This window comes from Vombatus ursinus, unplaced genomic scaffold (genome assembly GCF_900497805.2).
Source record: "Vombatus ursinus unplaced genomic scaffold, bare-nosed wombat genome assembly UNPS02014841.1, whole genome shotgun sequence".
NCBI classification, from domain to species: domain Eukaryota; kingdom Metazoa; phylum Chordata; class Mammalia; order Diprotodontia; family Vombatidae; genus Vombatus; species Vombatus ursinus.
In genome coordinates this window covers 14,337,393-14,359,600 of record NW_020954619.1, presented here as the reverse complement: position 1 = coordinate 14,359,600, position 22,208 = coordinate 14,337,393, and the positions used below count along the sequence as shown (strand labels likewise).

At 39.8% G+C, this 22,208-nt stretch overlaps 1 long non-coding RNA gene across 1 annotated transcript in view; it reads left to right on the top strand.

Moving 5' to 3' along the window:
• LOC114026529 overlaps nt 1-10,839 on the top strand; it is a 28,829-nt gene extending 17,990 nt beyond the window's left edge. The window contains exons 4-8 of the long non-coding RNA XR_003567130.1: nt 667-765; nt 1,081-1,232; nt 1,779-1,854; nt 3,148-3,296; nt 10,417-10,839. This is a non-coding gene — a long non-coding RNA (uncharacterized LOC114026529). The remainder of the gene's footprint in view (nt 1-666; nt 766-1,080; nt 1,233-1,778; nt 1,855-3,147; nt 3,297-10,416) is intronic.
• Nucleotides 10,840-22,208: the final 11,369 nt, after the last annotated feature.

Here is a 22,208-nt window from a genome sequence, read left to right as displayed (position 1 = left end):
CCATGTTAACACTCAAAAAACAGAGGCAGACAGAGGTTAAATGATTTGCCAAAGTTCACACAGCTAGTCTCTGAGGCCAGACTTGAACTCAAGTCTTCCTGACCACAGGCCCGATACTCTGTCTACTGTACCACCTTGTTGCTTCTAGAAAAAAGATTAATATAGCATGGGACTAGGTTTGGGGCCAAGTTATGAAGGATTTTACCAGACAGAATAGCCTTTATTTTATCCTAGAGGCAACAGAGAGCCAGTAGAGTTTTTTTTGTTAGTTTGTTGTTTTTTGGTGGCATTGAGGTTATGACATGGGCAGATATATACTTTAGGAAAATCACTTTGACAGCTATGTGGAGGATGGATTGGAGAGGGGAGAGATTTGGGTGACTAAGAGCAGTTAGGACATTCCAGTAGTCCAGGGATACCTAAACTTTGGTGATCCTGTGTGAAAGAAGGGGATGAATGGATGCAAGAGATGACATGGAGACAGAGATGGCTCAGAAACTGCTTGGACACGTGTGGGGTGAGTGAACAAAAGTGAGGACTTTTGATCCCATGAATTTGAATTGGGGTTAGTTACTAAAAGTATGGTGGTAACCTCAATTGTAATGGAGAATTCAGAAAAGATTTGGGTTTGAGGGAAAAGAGAATGTAATGAGATTTATGTTGCAGATCTCAATTAATGCATGGATGCCTATCCTGTGCAGCTCCCTTTGTCCCACCCACAAGCAGAGACCTCACCCTCTGAAGAGAACCTACAGAAGCCATGAGGTGAGGGGATGGGGTGGATGGCTATGTTGGGGTGGAGGCAGAAGAAATTTTGCTCTTGGTTCCTGGGTCATGCTTAGATTACAATCGCCTCAAGAAGCAGATGCCTGGAACAAAAGGGAAGAGGTTAGGAGGTCAGGAACTGGAGCAGGTAAAGTAGGGAAGTATTGGGTTGTAATGGGTGAAGTGTACATACGATTGTATTGATGATGAGTTCCATGATTCACTGTCATGTGGAGGGTGGGATGTGACCCATCTTCCTACCCTCTAATTGGTTGATCATAGACTCCTTGGAATCATATCATGGTTCACCAATAGGCCATGGCCTCTATTTTGGAGATCATTACTCTAGACAACAAGGATGAGACTTCATGAGGAATTAGATGGAACTTCTCTCCAAGTCCCTGAAGAGTGGAGGGAGTTGGTCATGCCAAATCTCCTCCAGGAACAGGACCGCATCATCTACCTTGGTAGGTACTAAAATATACAGCTCAGTGCTAGGCACACAGTCCCTATTCTATGCTAACTTGACTTGTTGGCCAAGATGTCCTCTTTACCTTCATATTCAAGGTCCCTCTCAGCCTAGCACCAGCCCCCTTATCTAACTTTAGCTCCCACTATTTGTTCATATAAATCCTATACCACAGTCAAGACGGACTCCTCATTATCTCCTGAACATGACTTGTATTTTCCCACTCCCACACATTTGCTCCCATAGTCTCCTCTCCCTGTAACAGTTTCTTCTTTCTTCTTGACCTATCCAAAGTCTACTTTGTCAAGGTCAAGGTCTGCTAAACAACTGTTCCAAGAAACCTCCTTTTATCACTTTAGGGAAAATAATCTGATCCTGGCCTCCTTTGAACTCTATAGAATCTATTGTTTATAATACTTATCTCATATTCACATAGGACATCGTACTCTTGGTTATTTTTTCATTTGCAGATGTCTTTTCTCCTCAATTAGACTAGAAGTTCCCTGAAATAAGGCCTGTACCTTATTTTTTTTATTACCTGCAGGACCTTGGACATAGCACACAATGAATGAAATCTGGTTGATAAATTTCACTTGCTCTGGTCCTGACTTAGAAGCTTGGTGAGTTCTCCCAAATCCTCCTTTCAGCTCAAGGTGGGGATAGCTATAATGTCTGAAAGTAACCAAATGGATTCTAAATCAACTATAGTTATCTGATGTAAAGCTTATGGCTAACCACTTGGTAACAAGAAAATGCAAAGGGTGGTCATTGAGCAAAAAGTCAACTCTCTCTCTTCTTTGTTCTGGCTGAGCTTTTCTAAGTTGTCTGCATTTGGGACTGTACCAGACATTAATGATGCAGAAATGCAGTGTCCCAATGCACTTTGGACCCACTGTGAATTCAGTTGTTTGGAAATCCTCTCAAACATTTTACTCTTTCAGCTTATACATTTTGGCAAAGTGAGGTTTCATGCATTTAAGGAGAAGGATTTGAAAATTTCCACTCATTAAATGTATTCTGGACATCAAATAACTCCTCTGAAATGGTTGATAGTTAAGTGTGAATCAGCAATAAATTTATGAATTTCCTTTCAGAGATTAATAGATCAGGGAAACTAAAGGAGAAAAGTATGAATAGCAAAATATATTTGGGGATTTTGAGTAGTATTTGGAAAAGAGATTAGGCTATTAGGCAAATTGCATATTTGTCATTTCTGGGCCTCTCATTTTGTCATTATACTATTCTCAGAGATTTTTTCTAGGCTGACATATACATATATACACACATACACATACATACATACATACATACATACATATTGGATAACAAAACAGAAAAAAGTTTAGAACAAGCGCGCAAAAATGAGGAGGAAATAAGTATTTACATAGTGCCTACTCTGTGCCAATTGGGCAGCTAGGTGGTGCAATGAATAAAGTGTAAGGGCTGGAGTCAGGAAGACACATCTTTGTGAATTCAAATCTGGCCCCAGACACTTCCTAGCTTTGTGACTCCAGGTACATCACTTAACCTAGTTTGTCTCAGTTTCCTCATCTGTAAAATGAGCTGGAGAAAAAAAATGGCAAATCACTCTAGTATCTTTGCCAAGAAAACCTCAAATAGGGTCATGAAGAGTTGGACACAACTGAATAGCGATAAAATATGCCAAGCACTGTGTTAAGTAATTTCATAAATATTATGTCACTTGATTTTTACAACAATGAAGGTCAAATTATTTAGCCAGGGTCTCACAGGTAGGAAGTGTATGAGAATAAATTTGAATTCCAGTCTTCTTGAATGGGTACTCCATCTGCTGAACCAAGAGCTATGTGGGATGGGGAGGGTGCTAAGAGAGAAACCATGTAAGTAAGAACATTTTAAAATGCTTTTAAGTAACTTTTCTTTTCTTTTCAAAGTTTGTAGTTATTATGGAAAGATCTGTGATTTAGTCAGCTTTGAGATCTCTGCACCAACCAGCTAGAAATCCTCATGACTCAGTAGACAAATCCTGGAGAGAGGTCTGAGGCAGGCCGTTATCAAGTGACTTGTCTAGGACTTCCTGCAGGTAAGGATCAAAGATTGAGTTTGATTTCAGGGTCTTTTTTCCAAGCCTAGTATGACACCAAACTTTGATGTTTGCTTTTAGAAAATCCACACCGAAAACAAATTAAAGCAAAGCAGTTTACTTCCACAATCACTTTTTAAAAAGATGGAATTTTGTTGTTGTTCTCCCCTCCTTTATTTTTCTCCTCAACTAGCATATAAATTGCAGACTACACTGGGCTGCCCAGGGCTAAACTTCTCCGGCGAAAAGAATGAATCTATTTCTTCAATATGCTCTGCTTCCAAGACCTCAGTTCAGTGCTAAGCACACAGTAGGCACTCAATAAATCCTGAGTTAACAAAACAGCTGTTGCTGGAGTATCAAAATTGATTCATGGTCATTTAAGCTGTTGCCAAAATGTAAAAGTAAAACACATCGTTTGAATTTTTGCTTCTCCCTCTCTCCCACTCACCCCATCAACTGAACCTGTCTAAAATGCTAAGGAATCCTGTGTTGATGCTCTGTTTCACATAGGCGGTGTGGTATTAATGGATAGAGAGTGAACCTTAATGCCATGAAGATGTGGGTTCAAGTCCTGCTTCTGACACACACTGGCTGTGTGACCTTGGGCAAATCAATTAAACTCTCAGTGCTCTACTTAACTGGTACCAATTTGCTTTGGGTAGAGGGAGTTTCCTCATTCAGAAATAGCAATGAAACCATAGGTCTAGTGCCCCACCTCTTCCTTAGAGATGGAGACAGGAGGAAGGGTGAGGATGGTGGGGGTGGGGTGGGGACAGGACATTTAAAATCATATAATCATTTAAGTCCTGTTCTATGGCTCCCCTTGGGAACCCTAATTCATCTTTGAAAACTCCATCCAGTTTATCAAAAAGTGCCTGGTAATCAATAGTAAAGCAAATTGGAATCTTTATCTTGTAACATTTTCTCTCCTTTTGATCAATCGTTTATTAAACATTTGTCAAGGGCTTACTATGTGTCAAGCACTGTGTTAAGGCTGGGGATACATAAAGAGGCAAAAGATTGTGCCTGCCCTCAAAGAGCTTACAGTCTAATGGGGAGGGGGAGACAACATGAAAACTAATATATACAAAGCAAGTTATATATAGGATAAAAAGGAAATAACAGAGAGAAAGCACGAGAATTAAGAAGGTTTGGGGAAGGCTTCCCGTAGAAGGTGGGATCTCAGTTGAGATTTAAAGGAAGTCAAGGAGGTCAGTAGTCAGAGGTGAGGTGGGAGAGCATTCCAAGCACGGAGAATGAGAGAGATAATGACTACAGTTGAGAAATGGAATTTCTTGTTTGTAGAACAGCCACGAGGCCAGTGTCACTGGACCAAAGAGTCCTTGTTGGGCAGCAAGGTGTAGGAAGACTGGAAAGGTAGAAGAGGGCTGCTAGATTATGAACATCTTTGAATGTCAAACAGTATTTTGTATTTGATCCTGGCAGGCAATAGGGAACCCCTGGAATTTATTGAGTGGGGGTGGCACGTAACATATTGAGATCTGTACTTTAGGAAAATCACTTTAGTGGCAAAATAAAGGATAGATTTGAGTGGGGAGAGACAAGGCAGGTGGACACACCAATAGACTATTGCATTAATCCAGGTGTAGGTGATGGGGTCCTTCTCCACAATGGTGGCAATATCAAGAGAGAAGGGGATATAGTGGAGAAATGCTGCAAAGGTGGAATCGACAGGCCTTGGCAACAGATTGGATATGGGGTGGAGGGGGAGTGTGAAAGATGGTGAAGAGCTGAGGATTTCTCTGTCCTAGGTAGTGAGCCTGATGGACTGAGGATGGTGTTGCTCTCTTCAGTTATAGGGAAGATAGGAGTGGGGGAGGGTTTAGGGGGAAAGATAACATGCTCTGTTTTGAATGTCTTCTAGGCATCCAGTTGTATGTCCACTGAACATCCAGTTCAAGGTGTCTGAAAGGCAGTTGGAAATGTGAGATTTGAGGTCAGCAAAGAGTTTAGGGCTTGGTGCAGCTCCATATCATTGCCTGCGGCTTTCTGCAGTTTTGAAGATACATTCAAGAATTAACCTCTAGTACTCCCAACAAAAGGAGAAGAGAAATAGTATGAGGTGGTGGGAAAAGAAAAGTCAATTGTGATTAATTCTGAGTACGCAGATAGGTAGCAAACAATTGGCTTTTTCCTTGAATTTAACTCTCTGCTGCCCAACAAGGGTAAAGCCATTGTATTGGATGACCTCTAACATTCAATGAGTCTGAATCTATAAGCCTGATGCGTTTTGTCCAGAGTTGCTGCTTCTTCGGTGCAGAAAACAAGTGTCTGTGTATGTGGTTTGGTATGTGTATGTACACAGCCATATTATTGTGCAAGGGAAATATTTTTTCCACTTTTTTTCCAAAACTTGGGAGTGGGCTGGATGAACAATGGAGAGAATATGCAAGTGAACATGATAAGTATTATCAATTAGCTTATTTTGTCTGTTCTCAAGTTGTTTTGTAGATACTGTGCTAGTGCAGAAATGACCCATTTATCGGTCAGAACAAATTGAAAGAAGTGGTGCATAGAAAGTGGGAGATTTTATGATGTATAAATAAATGGATTAGTGATTTATTGCTTTCCTTGTTGTGATTTGACTTGTTACGTGACTGCTTTGATGTGAGCTCCTCTTAATGCATAAGAAACTGAATGGACCTGTATGGGACCCAATGCAAATGTACCTTATGTTGAATTTTACCCTGTAGGGACTAGTGCTACAAAGAGGCACCTCTGTAATGGGTGTGATCTAATTCATGGACTACCAGTGAGAGTCTCTATTCAGCTTTGTCTCTGTGACCAGAAGTCACCTAACCTCTCTATGTCAGCTTCTGCAATGACCTTTTTTGACTCTTTGCCCACCATCCCTTTGACCTCAGCAACTGGAGCCACCTGTTGTTTCAACTTCACTCAATTTTCACAGGGAGGAGTTGTAAGTCATCAATTCAAACTTCCTCCTGGTTCTGTGCTGACTTTCATGAAATCATGGAATCTTACCATTAAAAGGGAAATCAGAAGCCCCTAGCCCACTCCATACCTATGTAAGAATCCTCTCTACAATATTTCTGACAAAAGGTCATCCATCCTTTGCTCAAAGTCCTCCACTGAGAGGAAGCTCCTTGTCACCTAAGGGTGTCTATTCCACTTTTAAATAGCTCTAAAAGTTTGAATAACTCCAAGTTTTCCTACATTCATACCTAAGTTCACCTCTAAAATGTCCACCCATCTGAGCTCTGCCCTCTGAGGCTAAGTAGAACACGTTGATTCAGTTTTTCCATGTAGCAACCCTTAAAACACTTGAAGAGAATTTCTACCAAGATCTCCCTGAGTTTTCTTTTCTCTGTGATAAATGTCTTCACTTTCCTTAGACACCAATCAATCAATTAATCAATTGGCAAGTATTTATTATGAACCTACTATGTACCAGACATTGTGCTATGTGGCAGGGGAGGGGATGAATATATGCAGGGTGTCCTAGGAGTCTTAGCAGATAGAGTTTTAAGCTGTAATAGATCTTTGTATAGATATAGATAAAAATATAGACACATATTTGCGTGTGTATAGCATATAGAATGATGGAATATAAGTTCATAAAGAAAAAGAATTATTTCATTCTTTATATATGCATGTGCATACCTTCTTTGTATGTACACATGTACATATCATCTGTGAATGCACACATGTATAAATATAACCTATATACATAATTAGCAGTGCATACACATATGTGTATTACCTATATGTATATATCATATGTACATATGTACATATATGTTGTTCAGTCATTTTTCAGTTGTGTCCAACTCTTCATGACCCCATTTAGGGTTTTCTTGGCAAAGATACTGGAGTGGTTTGGCATTTCCTTCTCCAGCTCATTTCACAGATTAGGAAACTGAGGCAAACAGGGTTAAATGACTTGCTCAGGGTCATACAACTAGTAAGTGTCTGAGGCTAGATTCAAACCCATGAAGATGAGTCTTCCTGACTTGGGACCTAGAGGTCTATCCACTGTGCCACTTAGCTGCCATACACATATATACATATATACATATATTATGTACACATACAAAAAGAATGAAACAATTCCTTCTTTTTATGAGCTTACGATCTATCATTCTGTTGGGTGAGATTACCTTTGCATGTATATATGTATGCATGCATGTGTGTATGTGTATATGTGTATGTATGGAATCAATAAAAATAAACTATTAGAAGTTAAATAAACGATATTTAGAGAGAGAAGGCAATAGATTCTGATATGACATGATCTCAAGGCCTTTCAGCATCTTAGTCACTTTCTTCTCGCCACTCTCGCTCATCAATATCTTTATTAACTACATGACACCCAGATACGTATCCTTGTACTCCAGTGCCATTTATTGCTAGAAACATTTAAGTTTTTACTGTGCACAAGGCACTATACCAGGTATTGGTGAACCCAAAGACAAAGCAGTCTTTGCCCTCAGGAAGCCTATATTTTACACAAATTCAACAGGTAAATAAGTATTAAATTGAGGGAAAGGGCTCTAACTAGGGAGTCAGTGAAGGCTTCATAGAGCAGATGGCACCTGAGTTGATGCTCCAAGTAAAAAATTCTTCAGAGCAGTGATGACAAAGGACCACACTTTAAGCTTGTGCAAATGTTTGGAGTTGGGAGTTGTAGAAGATAAGGCAGAAGAGATATATGGACACACACTTAGGGAGTAGAAGTTGGATGCTAAACTAGCAAAGGATATTTGGAAGAAGGGAGACAGGTAGGAGGAGGACCAAGAGAAAACAGCATCATGAAAGCCAAAAGAAGAGAAAGGATCCAGGAGGAGGGGGAGGGGTTGGCAGCATCCAAAGTTGCAAGGAGGTTGAGGAGGATGAGGACTGAAAAAAAATGCCCTCTGAAATAGCAGTTAAGAAATCACCGGTAACTTTGGCAAGAACCATTTCAATTGAGTGGTGGGGCCAGAAGCCAGACATCAAGGGGAGGAGAAGTGAGTGGGAGGTGAGGAAGTGAAGGCAACAGGCACCGAATGATTAATTTTTTTTTCTATTGGATCTACTTTATAAAGGAGAAAAGATATAGGTTACTATGTGGAGAGGGATAAACGGGATCAAATTTAAATATTTTTGTTGCTGTTGTTGCCGAGTGGAGGAGATCTGGTCACGTTGGTGGCATCAGGGAAAGAAGTAGTATAAGAGTAGAGACAGAGATAAGGTAGTGAGGAAATGATCAAATGAGGAAGCTTTCCAAAGAGGTAGCAGGGAAAGGGCTCAAGAGTAGCATAGGGTTTGACTTTGGCATGTAGACAAGAACTACCTTCCCTTTCGGTGGAGTAATGAAGGAAGAGAAAATGGAAAATGATGCAGAGGGGGTTTGAGCTATAGAGGAGGGGAGAAGACGGAATCCGTGGCAGAATATCACAATTTTCTCAGCAAAGTAGAAGGAGGAAAGAACCATGGTTCTTTGCTGAGAGAAGATGGGGACAGGGTGGTAAGTGGCTTCTTGCCTTATTCTCCCAATGGTTAGACCCTAATCTGGTAGACTATTTCCAGTCCCCTAAGTTTTTGCCTTATTTGCTCACCTAATATTCCAGTTCTGAACAATCATAGGGTCTTTGGTTTAGAGTTGGATGTGAACTCAGGTAATCTGGTTTAACCTACCCCTCTCCTGTTGCATACAAAAGTTTACTGAGGCCCAGAAAGATGGAGATTTTGCCCCAAATCTCAGAAGTGAAAATGACAAGTAAGGATGTGAACCCAGGTCTTCTGATTCCAAAACCATCATTCTTTTCAGGGAATGTGCTTTTCCACCTCATCATGCTAGGGCTTAGACTCCTACTCCTGAACCCTATTCATCATTGTTGGCCATGCTGTACCTACTACTTCTTTTCAATGAAGCTGACTCCCCCCCCCCCCCCCCCGCCAACAGGAACCTTAATCTGTTGTTTATTGTCACACTTCCCTGATGCCTACTGCCCATCCACCTGGACTATCTTTTTATCATCTCCTGTTTGAAATGCCCCCAAACCCTCTCTACTTTATACCATAAGTATATATACCGTAAGTCTTTGGGGCCTAATCATCCCTGATTTGGCAACCTTATTAATGCTAGATTCTTATCTGATTCCATGTTGCTTTTCATGTTTGAGAAATTAAAATTGGACATGTATTTTGAATTGCTAGGAAGAGTAGTCAGAAAACAATACTTAAGTTTAGGAAGAGAACTCCTGGTATGGAAACCCCCTCCAACATTTAAAATTTTAACCTTCTGTGACTTAGTATATCACCCACAGGAAATATCCTATAGTCTAGACAAGTTCAAGAGGCATCACTGTACAGGAGATAGAGAGCTAGCCTTGGGCTCAAGTTAGGGCCTGAATTAGCGTAATGGTCATGTGGGTGTAGAGGAGGGGGCAGATTAAACTACTTTATAGAAGTAGAGCCAGTCTGGGGCTCTTTATAATCATCTGTTAGCTCACATTAAAAATGTCAAAATATGAAAGCTTGGGATCCTTTTTCTTATTTTCAGTGATAAACAAATGATCAATAGGCTGGATGTAGGTGCAGGATGATGAATTCTTCAGTCCCAGCACCTCTACCCAGCATTACCTACTAAAACATAGAGGGGGGAACTCAATTTGTGTCCATGAAAGGAGCATTCACACTTAGGAAACTGTCAATGTTGGAGTCAGTGGAGAAGATAATCACCTCAGGCTCTTTAGAGAACATTGGAGAATTCAAATTTCCTTTCCAAATAGCTGTTGTGTTTTGTCCAGAATTCATAGCACCATCAAAGCTGTTAATTGACCTGTTACAACACCAGCTCATTATCACTTTTCTAGATCTCTGGGATGTAGCTATGTTTCCATTTTTAGTGAATGACTCTCCTTCCTTTTGCCACACTAAGTTGTTGAAGCTAAAAATAATCCAGAGGAATGGCATTCAGGACAATGGCCACCTGTTGAAATGTGAGACTGATAAAATTATCAGGTAGTACAGGGCATTCTTTTTCTCCGAGGCATATTATGAAACTCTGTGATAGAGTTCTCAAGATAGGAATTGTTAAAGACAGGACCAGTGTTTTCATTTTTTTTTTCGTTTTGCTTTGTTTTTCCGTCAGCCTCATCGTAAGACCTATGGCAACAGTGGTGAGCAATGAAATCTCCAGTCATTCTCTTTGGCCTCACAGGACAAATTTATCGCCATCCTCAGTGGAGCCTGCATCCAGTTTTCCAACATGGGTGCACTTCACACAAAGGGTATTGATACTGCTCTTTTGGAGAAGACGTAAGAAGAACAGCATTTGATTGTTAAAGGACAGCACGTGCTCACGCACTCATGTGCTCTCACACACACATTCTTCCCCCGTCCTGGCCCAAATCAGGTCGTGGATTTCTGACTCGCTGTTGCTGTTGTTGTGAGAGAAAAATGGATCTTTCTGCTCCCTGCATGCTCAGAAAACCAGATGTTATCATCACTTGATTATTTCTCTGCTGGTACAGCTTGTTTCATTTATTAAAGAAAAGACACGGTTGAAATTGGATCTATGCAATACATGTCAGTAAGCTTTATGTGTTTGTGAATAATAAACAGCTTTCAGTGTTCGGCTCTGAGTCCTAAGCTATAACACTGTCATATGAGTTTATGGTCCGTTGAACAGGCCACATCGTGGTGTCTGTCTCTTTAAATGGGAAAACACCTTTAAGAATAGAGGAGGGGGTTGGGTGGGGAGGTGGACAAAGACACAATTTCCATTTCACAAGCAGTAGAGGGAAAATGCCTTTGTTCAGTTAGGAAAAATGGACCATGTCTCATGGCTGCTGCAGTTTAAGTAAACATAAACTCTGGCCCAAATAGCATAACCATCATTTCCTCAATGCTAGCAGCACGAAACCAAAATATAGTTTTATTTGGCTAACCCCAAAGTAGGATGTGGTTGCCAGCCTCCAAAACCACATGATCGAGTTTCAAGCAGACGCCACTGGAGCTATCCCGTTGTCTTAAGCAGAAAAGTCATAACTGCGTTGACTCTCTACACCATCATTATGTTTAACAAACAGCTGTAACCATAACAACAAGTACCTTCTCTCCGAATCCTATAGGCCCTCGTGCCCTATAATGTTCAATGTGCAGCCTCTCTTGGTTCTATGGCTTTGCTGATAGAAAGGCAAGGATGTTGTTATAAATGGCATGGCCAACAGAAAGGGGGTGGAGAAGGAGAATTGCAGGCTGATGTGGGAGAAATGACCCCATCCCCTTTGGCATATTTCACATTCTACTATGAGAACAGAACATCTGGAAACAACTGGCCTGGGAACCATCTTGAGAAGCTACACCTGGGTCTTCTTGGAAATTTGCTTTGGTAAAAAGCTGATCCAGAGAATAGGAAAGGGCCAACACATGGTGACAACATGCCACCATTTTGTTTGTCTCTCTGATTGAGAAGGAATACTTTACCAACTTGTAAGAGATTGTTCCCTCTTCAGAACCATTTCAAATTTCTTGAGGCCTGCAAGGATAAAATCCTTGCTTCGAGACTTCAAAACATTTCCATGTTTGTGGGAGATAATGATCTATTTGTTTACTCCGATGATATTGTTTCTTTCCCTAGCAGCAGGCACCAGTAGTCAATGTGCACTCCTTTGCCACCTCTGAGGATGGACAGATGATAGAGTTGGGCCCCCCCAAGTTAATGACTAGCACTATATTCAAAAGCTCGTTTGGTTTGGTTTTCATCCAATGCTTCAATGCTGCTGATGAGAGGGAATTAATTTTATTGAGAACAACTCAGTGAATTAAAAGAAAAACTGCTCATTTGGCTGGAAATGCTTGGACAGAAGGTAGAGCAGCCGGTCACATTTGAAACACTTTACATCTCAGAGACTTTTTTGAGAGGGAAGTGACAAATGAGGTGTGCGTGTGCATTCGTGTGTGTGTGTGTGTGTGTGTGTGTGTGTGTGTGTTTGTGTGTGTGTGTGTAGGGAGCAGCTTAAGCTACAAGGCCACTATTACAGGGTGGTATGAATAGTAACGGAGGCAAGCTGCAACCCTTCACTCTGATTCCTGGGTCTCCTGCCCCTTTTGTCTGATGATGAACTGAATCTGTTCATGATCCCCCTTCTCCCCCCATACACACCCCATCCCCTTCACTTCAATAAACACCCAATAAGAAGCTAATCATCCTATGGTGAATTGGAGAAGAAGAAAAGATGTTCAGGGAAATGTTATGGTCATAGAAAACTCCTTAGCATTGGAACCATCTGGTGCCCTGTGACAACAATGCCTGGGATAACTGAGTGCCCAGCAACTTCTTTGGGAGACAAATAATGGGCACTCACCCTGATTTGTATTCTTTACACCAGTAATTCCTCATCATTTCACACCACATCTGCACGTTTCCTTGATCAATACAGTGTTACCAATAAGTGACCACACTTAATTAAGCCCACATCATTCTTCTCCAAAGAGAAGAAAAGTTTGTGTGGAGGCCCAAGAAGCACAATTGAGATTGTAGTGACCCTTATTTTGGGTGCGGAATTGAGATTGATGGCGATCTCATGCCACCAAAATACCCCTCCACCCCCCACCCTTACCAACATGGGGCGGGGGAGGGATAGACTGTGAAAGCATCAGGCAAATCAACAGCTGTGTATAATGTGAGGCTTTCAGGCAAGCAGGCTCCTGGAGGAGGTGACGGCCCCCATTGTCATGTAATCTGGCTTTTGAAAAAGTGTTACAATTGATTTGATTTGATGTCTAAGGTGCTCAGCCACTAGTGTATCATTAAAAACCCTTTAAGAAACTGGAGAATAGACTCTACAGCCAAAGGCTGTTTGGTCCACTTAAAAAAAAAAAGTTTTCCACTCAAGCTGACAGAGAGAGCCTGAGGGTAAGCTTAGAATAAATACAACAGTTTTTTTTTTTTCCCTTTTAATCACCAAGATTAAATGATAGAAGTGACTCAAAGAGCCCACTTTACCAAAATGAGAGAATGTTTCATTTTTAATTTGACTTACTGGCTCATAGGCCTAAGAAGGCCGTGAACATCCATCCTTGGGTTAGCAATGGGGATTGAATCCTCCCCTCTCTCCCTAAGGGATACTGGTCCAGTAGTGTGTATTTGTGTTTTCCCCCTAAACTTCTCCAAATGGGAAAATATGAAGTAGTCCCAGTGAGAGGAATTTGAGGCTTAATGTGAAGGGTATTAATAAGCAAAACCCAGCCAGAAAAGGCATGATTCAAGAAGCAAGGCCTACCCACAGACTCTCTGCTGTTATCTTGGTCAAAAGCAAATCAGCGACTTTCTCCCCACCTTCTTGGAAGATAAGAAGCAGCATTGAGTCAGGGCCCTCTGAAGATATTTTTCAGAACAAGTGTCAAAATACCCCAAAGCTCTCTGAGGGTCACTTCACACACACAGTGTGCCCCTCATTTGTTTATCTAAATGCTGACAAATTGCAGTATTTTAACAACATATCTTTGGTACTGAGCTTCATTTGCATGGGTCTGCCCTCTATCATTGAGCTGATAATGAGCCCAGGCATAAAGCCCTCATTCATGGCTCCAAAGAGCCTGACAGTGATGAATACCAAGTAGGAGATTTAGGTAGTTTATACAAGAATATAGTATTGTGCTAAATCTCTCTTCTTTTATCTTCCCTGCTGCTCTTTTTCAGCCCTTTCAAGTAAACTGCCTCTCCCTCCCTCTCTAAGGAGTGTCTTTCACCTCATTTTCACTTTTAATGGGAGCATATTCCACCCCATCAGCTAGGCATGGGTTCTTTTGGCCTTGGCAATTATCTTCCCCAGCTTATCCCTTTGTTAGCCCCAGAAAAATGCCAGTACAGCTTGAGTGGTGGGACAGTTTTGCTTGTCAACTCAGGGAATTAATAATTATGGGGCACTGCAGAACACGATAGCCTTCTGTCTTGGCAAGACTCCTACAGTCGCAGAGGGGGTCATTTGCTTCTCCTTCAGGACACCGATGGTTCTTTTCCAGGAAAATAATGTATCCAGGGTATTCTCTTGGCCCACGCTCAAATGCCTGCAGTTTGGGTGGGTTATGGTCAAGTTCTCAAAAATTTTCAGGAGTTAGTCAGTCCAGCTCAGACGGAATGAGTGATCCTACGTGGGTGGTTGCTTGAGTGTCGATTTCGTATTTGCCCATGGCAAACATTTATTCCTTGTGCTCTTTGGAAAGGAAAAAAAAAATTGGTAACTGAGCACTCCAAAGAATCAACGTAAGCTCTTGGAGGACTACAGCTGTCAGTCCATTCCATCATGCTGTGCCATGTCTAGTAAGTGAGGTCCTTGGGTTAATGCATTAGATTTGTAATATAGGCATTCCCAATCTTATGTGCAGGCTGATGACCATTCTTACATGCATACTTTATTGATGAAATGGCTTCTCTCTGTGGGGAAGTATCCTTGTCATTGGGTCAGTCAATTCCTCTCTTCTCTTTTCCAGTGGCTTCTGTCTCTTGGGATCCTGCGGGACTGTTGCACTTGCCTGACTGACCATTTGGACCCACTTCTATCCCCCAAAGCTCTGCTCTCCTCCTCCCTAGTCTCTTTATACTTGTCTCTTGTGCTGAGACTTTATAATGATAGTCTCCATTTAATCTTAAGACCACTTAACTACATTGTTTTTGAAGGTTCAGACCTCTCAGCCCCCTTCTCCTCCACCGTTGTGGTTAAGTTTACTCTATTCTCATCTCCCTCTAGTGAGAGTGCGGCTACTTTTTTTCTGATAGGCCTATGACCCTGTGTCAGCTCAAACACCAGTGAGGTTTGCGCATGGCCTGGGTTGGAGTTCCAAGTGCCAATTCTATTTGTTTCAGTATCTGACTCATAGAATTATAATATATCAGAGCTGGAAGTCAACTTTTTGTTGTTTGGTTGTTTTCAGTTGTGTCCAACTCTTCATGACCCTATTTGGGGTTTTCTTGGCAAAGGTACTGGAGTGGTTTGCTCATTTTACAGCTGAGGAAACTGAGGCAAACGAGGTTAAGTGACTTGCCCAGGGTCACACAGCTGGTAAGTGACTCAGGCCAGATTTGAACTGAGGAAAAAGAGTTTCTGAGTCCCAGCCCAGCACTCCATCCACTGTGCCAGCTAGCTGCCAGAAGTCATCTAGTCTAATCCATTGTTTTACAGATGAGGAAAATGAAACCAAGAGAGATTAAATGTCTTGACGAAAGTAAACACTTAAAATGACAAACTGTGACTAGAACCCAGGATTCTCAAATTGTGGTCTAGAATTTATTTTACTGTATCACAAGACATAGATATTACAAGACCAAGAGAAAGACAATATGAGAAAGATATAGGAAGAAATAATTGAGAGAAAATGGGAGAAGTCTACCTGTCATTCCAACTCCTTATTTAATAGATGAGAAAACTGAGTTCCTGAGAGGTTAAAGGACTTTTCCAGCGTCACACAATTAGCAGACCTAAAGTTTAAATTCAAGTCCACTAACCCTAGACTTGAAACTCTTTCCTTTCTACCATTTGGTATAATTATTCTATTAGTATCTCTAGTGCTTGACACTAGTATATGCTTAATAAATGTTTTTTTCATTCCCTTGTGAGACTAAAATAGAAAGGAAAATATAAAAAGAAATACTTGTTTCAGAGTTGAGGAAAATGCATTACCTTTTGCATGAAGGCAGTATGTATTGAGCCCACTTGTGAGTTCAAAAAAAACATCTTCGTCTGACCTGACAAGCATGAAGGCAGAACCAACAGCATACCCGTGGAAGGAAGAAGGAAGATGTGTTGAAATGGCAGTTAACCTGGTATAAAGATCCATTAACTCAATTTAATTTAACTCAACAAACATTTAAGTTCCTAATACTTGCTGTGTGACATTGGGCACATTCTTAATCTCTCTCGGTTTCTATTTCTTTATAAAAATAGAGGTCTGATTTAATTCAACAAGTATTCATTAACTACTATTATACATCAGGCATTGTGTTATCCTTAGGGAATTCAAAGACAACAATGAAATGAGTCTGAATCTTCAGGGGGCTTACAGTCTGGAGGGGAACACAAGTATTGTTAAGTAAACACAATGTACATATTAAGTAAATACAAACTAATTTTAAGAGAAAGTTTTCTTTTTTCTGAACACCTTGCTGTTTTTGGAAAAACTTCATGAAGATTAGACCATGATGCTGAAGCTTTCATCTGAAACGAGGCAAGGGATCCTAAGAGACAAAGGTGAGAGGGGAGTACGTTCCAGACCTGTGTGAAAGTGTGGACATGGGAGATGGAAGCTGGAGAAGGTTCATTGATCTGGAACGGAGAGTATACAAGGAGATATCAAATGGAAGGAGACAGGAAGGGTAAGCAGGAGCCAGTTTGTAGAAGGCCTGCATGTTAAACTGTGTGTTGGATTAAATGATCTCTAGAGTCCCTTCTAGCTCAAAAAATTCTACGATTCTATGAACTTCTAAAGCCCTTAAAAGTGCCCAGATGTCCACTTCAGAATCTCCACAGATGTTTTCATCTACCTCCTCATCTTCTTCTAATTAAGTTGCTTTCCCTCCAAGCACTAGAAGTCAACTTAAAACACACACACACACACACACACACACACACACACACACACAGAGCTATTCCTTATTCAATTTTATTGTCAAAATTATAGACTGTTAGAGCTGCAAGGGATTTTTAAGATCATTGAATTCAACCCCTCCATTTTACAGAAGAGCAAACAGACCCAAGTTCTTACTGGGAGACAAGAACAATGTCAAGAATTGAACCTAGGTCTCTGGACTCCTAGATCAGGGATCTTTTCACCATATCATGACATCCTGGGACATCTGGCACTAGAGGAGGGGGTCTTCTGAGGAAGGAAAGGTTGAACCACAAGGATGGTGAGACCGCCTCTTGTTATTCTCTTTTCTACTCACCCGTATGGCTCAATGGGTTGTTAAGATCTTGAAAGTGATGTTTATGAAAAGGCATGTGCTCTACTAGAGATCTCACAACTGATGGATAAGGGTCTCAAGTTCCTGGGGCCACCTCAAGAAGAACATCAGTGTGTTCTTTTGGCCAATGAAAGACAAGGGCAATTTGTCCATTTCCATAGGAAAGTAGACTCACAGAAAGAAAAATACACACACACACACTCTGTGCTTGGCACAGCCACAACTCAGAATTTTTGCACCTAGAGAAAGTACTGTGAAGTTTCTCACCCTTGAGTGAGGATAGAGGGCTTAGAACACCAACTCTTGGTTTGTTCTAGGACGATGGCATCAATTGGCTTTGGGGGTTAGGAGGGGGTTGGAGAAGGGAGAAAGAGCAGGATGGCAACTCATTCCACGTCAAACTCTAGTGGCTTCCTATTTTAACTAAGTATGCTTTCTAACTAGATGTTCTGCCAGTACCCTCTAAATTCAACTCCAGGGCACAGCATCAATTTCATTACAGCTCTGAAAATGAGAGATGCATCCTATATTCCCCAGTGCACAAAACTGTTTTCCTTCCCCCCAACTTTAACGAACAGCCTACTCTTACACAGAAAGCTTTTAAGCATCCGAGCCTAGACTGTACCAACCCTTTTCCTCCTCTAGACTCAATCTTTAACCAAGGTTATTGTGAGTTTACTCCCCCAAAATGTCATGGTTTAGCTATGAAGATCCTTGATTACCCTAATTATATATATATATATCTCAATAAATATTATGCTATAATAATTAAATATAAATATTCTAAATTAGCTATGTAATTATATATAATATACATACGTGCATGCATACACATAAATACACAGAGACATATATATATATATGTATACACATATATGTACATATAGAGAAGCTGAAATCTCCAATTCTCTGATAGAATAATTTACCAATGGTCCTTTCCTATTTTTTTTAAATTGGGAATTAATACGAAAATCCAAAGCACCAAGATATAGGTTCAAATTAATCATTAACTAAATAAAATTATAATGGGCTGACTTCAGGTGATTGATTCTCCTTGAGTAAATGAGAAGTAGTCATTTTCAGGTGGGATTTTTTTTAAAACCTCTTGTCAACTATTAGGAAAATGTTAATTGCTACTAACTATTCTACTGCTCTGTTGAGGCTATCTGGAAAACTTAGGATACAGTTCTTTGACCTGCTAAATGAGTAGCAGTACTGCAACACTTTGGGAAACTATTGGATATCTGTTTTTTAAATGGTTTGTTAGTTGAAAATTTATTGAATTTCCTCTACAGAAAGAGTGATATATTATCTTTTGGGGCTGATGCGGGCATCTAACCACCATTTCTTTTTACATTGTCTTTACAGGAAAATGCATCTTGAGTCCAAACAACTAACTTGTCAATCAAATTTTGCACCCAGCCCGTTGGTTGGTGTGTTCTTTTTTTTTTTTTTGTGATGCTGCTCAGAGCCAAATATCTGAAATCTACATGATATCAAATAGATAAACAGTTAAACCTCTTAATGGATGTGAATCCAAATAGATGAAAAAATGAAAAAGTCATTCCCTCCTCTGGATGTTTCTATGTGTCCAAATATCTGTTGTCCTATACACCAGAGATTACCATCTCTGTTATTCTGTTGTTTTTTAATTCAACTCAACTCCCCAAAATACTATTAAGTACCTACGATGTGTTAGGCATGAATGACACAAAGACAAAAATTAAACGTCCCCTGCTCTATACCATGTCACCAGTTTTCTCAAGGAATGGTTTTGAAATCTTCACAAAACTCTCAAAACCAAACTAATTTATTTTCTTTTTCATTTGAAACATTAATATTTGCTATGAGTCAGAGTACTATGGGATTGGGTGTCACAGACTCTAATGAATCATAGCAGAGTATAACAACTCCAATCTGGATCATAGAAATTGAAACCATCCAGTCAAACTCCCATTTTATGGATGAGGACATTATGGTCTAGAGAAATTAAGTGCCTTGTTCACAGGTGCACAGTTAGCATAAGAGGCAAGATTTGAATCTGAGTGGTCTGGGTACAAAGCCAGTTCTTTTTCTGCTGTAATACACTAATTCCTTACAAATCACTAAGATGGATACTGTTATTTAGGTGATTGACTAAATGTAGATTCTTGATACAGGCTGGCACTGACCATCTACACAAAGAGGTGTCCAATAATAACTAATAAGATCAATAAATTCTGATTTCTTTAGTATGAGAACTTCTCCATACTAATGAGCAGATTAAAATCTATCTGTAATTTATTGAGTTGCCTGAGTCTCAGAGAGATTAAATGACATCTGTATCTACTTAATTAGTTAAGAGTCTGAGTCAGGATTCGAATTTTCATCTTCCTGACAGTAAGCCTAGCACTTTTTTTTTTTTTTTGACTATACCAGATGTCTCTCTTGAATATGCAGATATAATTAAGTAGTTATTATTATTATTGAACCTAGTACATTGGTTTATTTATTGCTGAAATTGAGGAATTTCCACTTGGGCAATGACAAAGCATTAAATTTAGAAAGTTAAATGATTTGCTTTCTTGCCAAATTGGGCTTAAGAACACATTTAGATTAGGTATAAATAAGGAAAACTTTTAGATGGCTTAGAGATAATTAATTAAGGCTATTTATGTCATCATTTTTAGTAGAGATTGAAATTAACAGATCACATTATAATTTATTATTATATTTATTATAACCTTCCATCATGCTGACATTATAGTAAATAGCCATTTATCTGGGAAGATGTATTGCCTGGTAATTTGGTCATTATGGCTTCTTAAGTTTCTTCCTAGAACTCACATTCTTTGATGCATGCAAGGCTCACCAGGTTCAGAGGAAACCAGCTATCTGCTCCTTGAGTACAGAGATATGGTCAATGCAAGCTTATGCATGTGTGGTTTGCAAGTCAATGATCATGTTGTGCCTGCCCTGGCCTGTCTTATGTCATTCCTATAGGGGTTGGAGTCACTTCAGAGCTTATTTTTCTGTACTTTGGATCAAGACATAAATCTGTATTGCAGATTCAATGTGTTTCAATTTTAAATATTGCGGCCTTAGGTTAAAGAGCATACGAAACATAAATATGTCCACAGAATCCAAATACACTTATGTCAAATTCCTTGTGGAACTGGTGGAGGTGGGGGGCAGAGGAAAATGGCATCCATTTGTGACCTTTCCTCATCATTTAAAAAAAGATATAAGTGAAAGATATAGATACAATTTTTTGCCTCATTTGGCCATGATATATATATACATATATATAATATATATGTGAATTATATATTTGTAAATGTAATTATATATAAATTTAATAAATATATTTCCCTAAATATGTTTAATAAATATATATTTACATATAAACTTAAAATTATGTATGTGTGTGGTTGTGTATATATATATATACATATAATATATGTATATATGAATTCATTGGATGTTGAGAGTCCAGGTTCTAGTTCTATCCCTGCTTGCCATGGGTAAGTATTTAACCTTACTGAAGTTCTAGATTTCAGTAAGCTCAGGTAAAAGGTGGTTCCTGATCTGTCCTTTGAAGTAAGCTAGAGATTCTACATGGAAGAAGTGAGGAATTAGTCCATTTCAGACACTGGAGACCATCTAGGTAATAGTATGGAGATGGAAAGTAAAAGATTGAGTGTGACCAACAACCAGTAGGGCAGCGTGACTGGAATAGAGCATGTTTGAAAGGTCATCTTTGAAATAAGACTGAAATGGGAGGTGGGAGACAGACTATGGAGAACCTTCCTGGGGATTCTGTTTTTTAACTCAGAAGCAATAGGGAACTGATAATACTAATGCAGATTGGCAACTGTTCTAAAATGTACAGACTTTAAAAGTTGACTGGGACATTGGAAAAATGAAGTGACTTGTCCAGAGTCACTCAATCCATATGTGTGAAACAAGATTTGAACTCAGGTTAATGACCCCTTCATCTTCTCAGATTCCTTAGCTGGAAACTTCCTCTTCAGCATCTTTTATATCTAGTCAGTCAACTCTGTCTCTGAAACATCATCCTATTTTCCCCCTCTGTTCCCATTACCACCCTCCTTTCTTTGTTAAATAAATGTATCAACTAATGGATGAGATGCTTCATGTAATTTAAAGAGAGAGCAAGGAAAAGGTCATTTTTACAACTAATATGGTACCTTCCTATGAACTGGTTGGGTGGTGCTCAGCAAAGGATGTAGAAATAGCTTACATTGATAGTTATAGGATTGTAAATTTAGAACTGGAAGAGATTTTAGAAACTGAGTTCAATTCCTTCATTCTCTATGTATAGTTGAATTTTTTGGAGCAATTGTAATCTCACTTAAGAGCTTCTGCAGTGTTCATGGACTAGCATATGTCAAGCAGCAGCAAGAGCATTTAGAGACCTTAACAATCTATAGGCAATCCCTCTTGTCTTTGGACTCTGCTTCCATTTAGACTTTCTAATGATACAGTGATCCAGAGTGCCTTAAAAACCTCTCAGTGCTAACTACAGGATTGATTCATTCCCATGTTCAGTTATATGACAGTTTAGGGTGAGGCAGGGTGAGTTAACCATAGCAAATGTAATTCTCTTTTGGAAAGTGGGTCTAGAGGTTTGCCTAAGGTTCCTTCCATTGACCTTTCAATCCCGCCAATCATGATGTAGTAAAAGGAGTACTGGAATGATTATCAGGAAATTTAAACTAGCTATGTAATGCCTTGCCTAGATTCTTCTACAGAATTGTTCTACCAATGAGGATATTCACTCCCTCCAATGGTAAGACAATCCATCCCTTCTTTTCATCTGCTATTCTTGTTCATATCCTCTTGTAAATCCTCCACATAGGGCGTAACCAATATGCTTGGTAGTAGTGGTGACTTTTTATAGGTCTTTTGACATATTCAATATGAAACTACTAATGGAATATATAGGCTCCATAATATAGGCTCACCATCAATCTAGA